Raw genomic sequence first — 6,000 nt, 5'->3', positions numbered from 1 at the left:
TGCCTGTGGCTACGCGTGACTTGGAGGATTCCGAGTTACTTGATGTGGTCAGGGCTTTGAAAATTTACGTGGCCAGGACGGCTAGAGTCAGGAAAACTGAAGCGCTGTTTGTCCTGTATGCAACCAACAAGAATGGTGCCCCTGCTTCAAAGCAGGCTATTGCTCGCCGGATTTGTAACACGATTCAGCAAGCGCATTCTATGGCTGGATTGCAGTTACTGAAATCGGTCAAGGCCCATTCCACGAGGAAAGTGGGCTCTTCTTGGGCGGCTGCCCGAGGGGTCTCGGCACTACAGCTGTGTCAAGCTGCTACTTGGTCGGGTTCAAACACCTTTGCAAAATACTATAAGTTTGATACCCTGGCTGAGGAGGAACTCATGTTTGCTCAATCGGTGCTGCAGAGTCATCCGCACTCTCCCGCCCGTTTTGGAGCATTGGTATAATCCCCATGGTCCTTACGGAGTCCCCAGCATCCTCTAGGACGTTAGAGAAAATAAGATTTTAAACCTACCGGTAAATCTTTTTCTCGTAGTCCGTAGAGGATGCTGGGCGCCCGTCCCAAGTGCGGACTACTTCTGCAATACTTGTATATAGTTATTGCTTCAATAAGGGCTATGTTATAGTTGCATCGGTCCTGCACTGATGCTATGTTGTTTTTTCATACTGATAACTGGGTAGTTTATCACAAGTTATACGGTGTGATTGGTGTGGCTGGTATGAATCTTGCCCTGGATTAACAAAATCCTTTCCTCATACTGTCCGTCTCCTCTGGGCACAGTTTCTCTAACTGTGGCATAGAGGGAGGAGCCAGTGCACACCCAGAACTAAAGTCTTCCTTAAAGTGCCCATGTCTCCTGTGGAGCCCGTCTATCCCCATGGTCCTTACGGAGTCCCCAGCATCCTCTACGGACTACGAGAAAAAGATTTACCGGTAGGTTTAAAATCTTATTTTCTACTGTATTCTTTTCTATCCTAGTTTATTACGACCAACTCTCATCCAAGGAGTTTGATATTCTACTACCTGCATGCAATTTAAATTGCTTAAATTGTTTATATGGTTGATTTGTCCTTCACAATCCATAATCTGCAACTTGGATGGTTTTGTGTCATTGAAAATCTTATAATAAAAATGTATATATATATATTAAAAAAAAAAAAGTTATAAGACATATGCATTCAATATTTGAAGAAACAAAATAAAATAAAGCTATCTATTGGGTTTCACTAACAAGCACATTGGAAGACTTGACTACTGTTAAAAGACATGCATTACATGGTATAGAGCCACAAACCACAATGTAGTAAAATAAAAACAAACTTACATGTGTATCAAACCTATGTGAGGCTTACATTGATAGTGCAAGATCAACACTCTATCAACTGTGCAAACTAGACTGCACATAAATGCCATAACATTTATCTGAGATTTTAGTAAATAAGGCCCGTTGCTGTCCGGGTCACGCAGCCGTCACGGCCCGCCCCCATACGGTCCGGCCATGTCTGCGTTGTCCGGACTGTGCCCCCAAAATGGCGGCACAACGCCGCTGGCCCGACTCCTCCTGCCCAGTGACCGCCTATGCCTGTCAATCAGGCAGAGGCGCTCACTGGGCAGAGATGCTGATCGCATCTCTGGCATGTGCCGGTGCACTGCGGCACCAGCACACACGCACTTCAGACCTGATCTCCTGTTGTGTGAATATGCACAGCAGGGATCAGGTCTGAATTAGGCCCTATATACAGCTGTCAGTAAGGCAGGGATGTGCTGCTGCCAGTGAAGCAGGGATGTGCTGCTGGTAGTGAAGCAGTGATGTGCTGCTGTCAGCGAAGCAGTGCTGTGCTGCTGTCAGCGAGGCAGAAATGTGCTGCTGTCATCGAGGCAGGGATGTGCTGCTGTCAGCGAGGCAGGGATGTGCTGCTGTCAGCGAGGCAGGGATGTGCTGCTGTCAGCGAGGCAGGGATGTGCTGCTGTCAGCGAGGCAGGGATGTGCTGCTGTCATTGAAGCAGGAATGTGCTGCTGCAGTGAGGCAGAGATATGCTGCCCACTATCTCCCTGTCACCCCTGCCTGAGTCACACACTTTCCCTGTCACCCCTGCCTCAGTTACCCACTATCTCCCAGTCACCGCTGCCTCAGTCAACCACAATACCTGCGATCCCTGCCTCAGTCACCCACTATACCAGTCACCCCTGCTTTAGTCACCCACTGTCACCCCTGCTTCAGTCACCCACTATCCCTATCAACCCTGCCTCAGTCACCCACTATCTCCCAGTCACCCCTGCCTCAGTCAGCCACTATCCCTGTCACCCCTGCCTCAGTCTCTTACTGTCCCTGTCACCCCTGCCACAATCATCCACTATCTCCCTATCACCCCTGCCTTAGTCATTTATTATCCCTGTCACCCACTTTCTTCCCATACTTACCCAACCCCTTCCTATCACCCCTCCCTCAGTAACCCACTATCTCCCAGTCACCCCGGCCTCAGTCACCCACTATCTCCCACTCATACATGCTTCAGTCACCCACTATCTCCCAGTCATCCCTGCCTCAGTCACCTAATGACACCAGTGCAGACATTTCTGCTGCGGCCTCTCCACTCTCCAGCGTGAACGTCCTGACGACTGAGGAAATCCGCTTCCCAGTTGAGGACTCCGGGAATGAACACTGCCGATATTGCTGTCAGATGACATTCTACCCAATGGAGGATTTTTGATACTTCCAGCTTTGCCATGCAGTTTCGAGTGCCGCCAAGTTTCGAGTGCCGCCTTGATGATTTGTGTACACTACCGTGGTGGCGTTGTCAGATTGTACTTGAACAGGCCTGTTCTGTACTAGAGGCAGGGCCAGTGTCAATTAATTGAACACTGCCTGCAATTCCAGAATGTATATCAGGAGGAGAGATTCCTCCCTGGTTCACCGACCCTGGAGAAAGTGTTGCTCCAACACCGTGGCCCAGCCCAAAAGACTGGCATCCATTGTCAGGAGGACACAGCTGGAGATCCAGAAGGGATGGCTCCTGCTCAACTGTTGGTCCTGTAGCCACCAGCTCAGTGTCAGACGAACCTCCGGAGTCAAGGAGATCATTTGAGACATTATCCAATGAGGCAGGCCGTCCCACTTGGAGAGGATTAACCTCTGCAGAGGGCGGTAATGAAATTGAGCGTACTCTACCATATCGAAAGCCGACACCATGAGGTCTAGTACTTGCATCGCCATGTGTATCAACACTCTTGGGCGAGAGAGAAAGATACTGTCCTGAATTTTCAGGACTTTCTCTGGAGACAGAAACAATTGTTGGCTGTGTGTGTCCAGCAGTGCCCCTAGGTGCACCATGTTCCGAGCAGGGACCAGCAAGGACTTTTTTCAGTTGATGAGCCACCCGTGGACTTGTAGGAATTGGACCGCCAGTTCCAGATAACTGTGGAGAACCTCTTGGGAGTTCACCAGGATCAGCAAGTCGTCCAGATTTGGCAGGATCCTGATTCTCTGATGGTGAAGGGTCGTCATCACGGCCATGACCTTGGTAAATATCCGAGGTGCCGTGGCCAAACTAGAAGGCAGGACTTGAAATCCAAAAACAAACCAGGCACAACACTGCTTAGCTTCCATCATCAGATGAGATTGGACATATCCAGTGTGATGCGGCTGTAGATGATTTTTGCTGTTTCTAACTTCAACATCAATGAATAAGTTTCAAAATAGAATGCATCAAGAGAACGGTGTTGGTAGTATAAAACTACCTACAGCACCTGGTATTCCCAGGTGGTCTCACATCCAAGAACAAACCAGGCCTAAAATCAGGTGATATTGGGCATATACAGTGTGGTGTGGCTGTAGATGAGCTTAGTGGTTTCTGTTAGAGTTCTTCTACTTCTAACTACTCGTACATAAATGAATAAGCGGACGATTTATTAAACCTGGTGAAATGATAATTTGCATGGTGATAAAGTACCAGCCAATCAGCTCCTAATTGCCATGTCACAGGCTGGGTTTGAAAAATGACAGTTAGGAGCAGACTGGCTTGTACTTTATCACCTTGCACTTTATCAGTTCACTGAACTAATCTCCTCTTGCGCTATAAATAGTATGATATGGCTCAAAGTTCAATAAAAACAAATAAATAATTTCATATATTCTATATTTTTTATTACATATAAATATATATATATATATATATATACACTTTACAATAAACTATTAGACCGGTCAAATAAAATCACTAACAATATATTTGCATAGCTATAGGAGGTGGATCTTAGATAAACTCTGTGCACAGAGAAATTTTCAAAAATAAAAATCAGTCCATATATTGGATTAAAAAATCAATTTACCAGCTGTAATTCGCACCCATGTAGTAGATAACATATTTATAAGTTGTTATATATTGGAATTCCTCAATATGCTGCCACTTGGCAAAGGAGATGATATTGTGCAAAATAACCGCTCCACACTGGAGCCTTACGTGTAGCTTGCACCAGTTGTTATAACACGGGAGAGTCATTGGACCCTTATACCAGCCTTATTTGCACCCCCAAAATATACCATCATCTAGCGGTAATATCCGTGGACTAAACGGAGATCGGGAGAACACAACCGTGATTGTGGTGTCTGCATACGGCACTTGGAGGCGTGGACTCATAAAGCTTGGAAGTCGGGTAATTATTCAGCACAGCAGGCGCCAGTGAAGCGCCGTTCCCGCAGCCCGAGACCGTCTCTTCTGTCATTGGACTCTCCCGTGTTATAACAACTGGTGCAAGCTACACGTAAGGCTCCAGTGTGAAGCGGTTATTTTGCACAATATCATCTCCTTTGCCAAGTGGCAGCATATTGAGGAATTCCAATATATAACAACTTATAAATATGTTATCTACTACATGGGTGCGAATTACAGCTGGTAAATTGATTTTTTAATCCAATATATGGACTGATTTTTATTTTTGAAAATTTCTCTGTGCACAGAGATCTAAGATCCACCTCCTATAGCTATGCAAATATATTGTTAGTGATTTTATTTGACCGGTCTAATAGTTTATTGTAAAGTATATATATATATATATATATATATATATATATATATATATTTATATGTAATAAAAAATATAGAATATATGAAATTATTTATTTGTTTTTATTGAACTTTGAGCCATATCATACTATTTATAGCGCAAGAGGAGATTAGTTCAGTGTTCCAGTGTTACCGGAGACTTTAAAGTGCCGGTTCTTTTTTTACTTGATTTAAACCAAGTCAAGCTCTCTCCTGCAGCTTAAGTATACATTAATTGCAGTATTATTTGTACATAATTTTTAATACCAGTAATTTGATCACCAGAATATGGTGATGATGTATTAGCGCCTGGTTATATTCTTTTGTATTTTTTTACTTTATCAGTTCACCAGGCTTAATAGATCTGCCCCAATGTTTCAAAATGGAATGCATCAAGAGAACGGTGTTGGTATTGTAAAAATACACACAGCTCCTGGTATTTCCTGGTGGTCTCCCATCCAAGTACTAAAACCAGGACCAACACTGCTCAGCTTCCATGATCAGGAGAGATTGGGCAAATCCAGTGTGCTGTGGCTGTAGATGAGCTTGCGGTTTCTGTTAGAGCTCTTCTACTTCTAACTTCTGGTACATAAAAGAATATGTGTAAAAATTAAATGTACAGTACCAAGAAAAGGGTGTTGGTAGTTTAAAAACACCTAAATAATCTGATAATACATGGATGGGAGACTGCTTGGTATTAACAAAGTCCAATACTGCTTTGCTTCAAAGATCAAATGAGATTGGGCATATCCAGTGTGGTGTGGCTTTAGATAAGCTTTGTGGTTTCTGTTAGAGCTCTTCTACTTCTAACTACTGGTACATTAATGAATATGTATAAGGTTGTAGTTTATCCAATATCCCTTTACTACCTTACCTTCCCCCCCCCCTCCCCTCCCCTCCTTATAGCTTCCTTTGTTCTCTCCTCCTCGTGTGTGCGTTATTTGTTTTCTCATACGTCC

The sequence above is a fragment of the Pseudophryne corroboree genome, unplaced genomic scaffold (assembly GCF_028390025.1).
Source record: "Pseudophryne corroboree isolate aPseCor3 unplaced genomic scaffold, aPseCor3.hap2 scaffold_877, whole genome shotgun sequence".
Taxonomy (NCBI): Eukaryota; Metazoa; Chordata; class Amphibia; order Anura; family Myobatrachidae; genus Pseudophryne; species Pseudophryne corroboree.
This window is presented reverse-complemented; position numbering follows the sequence as displayed.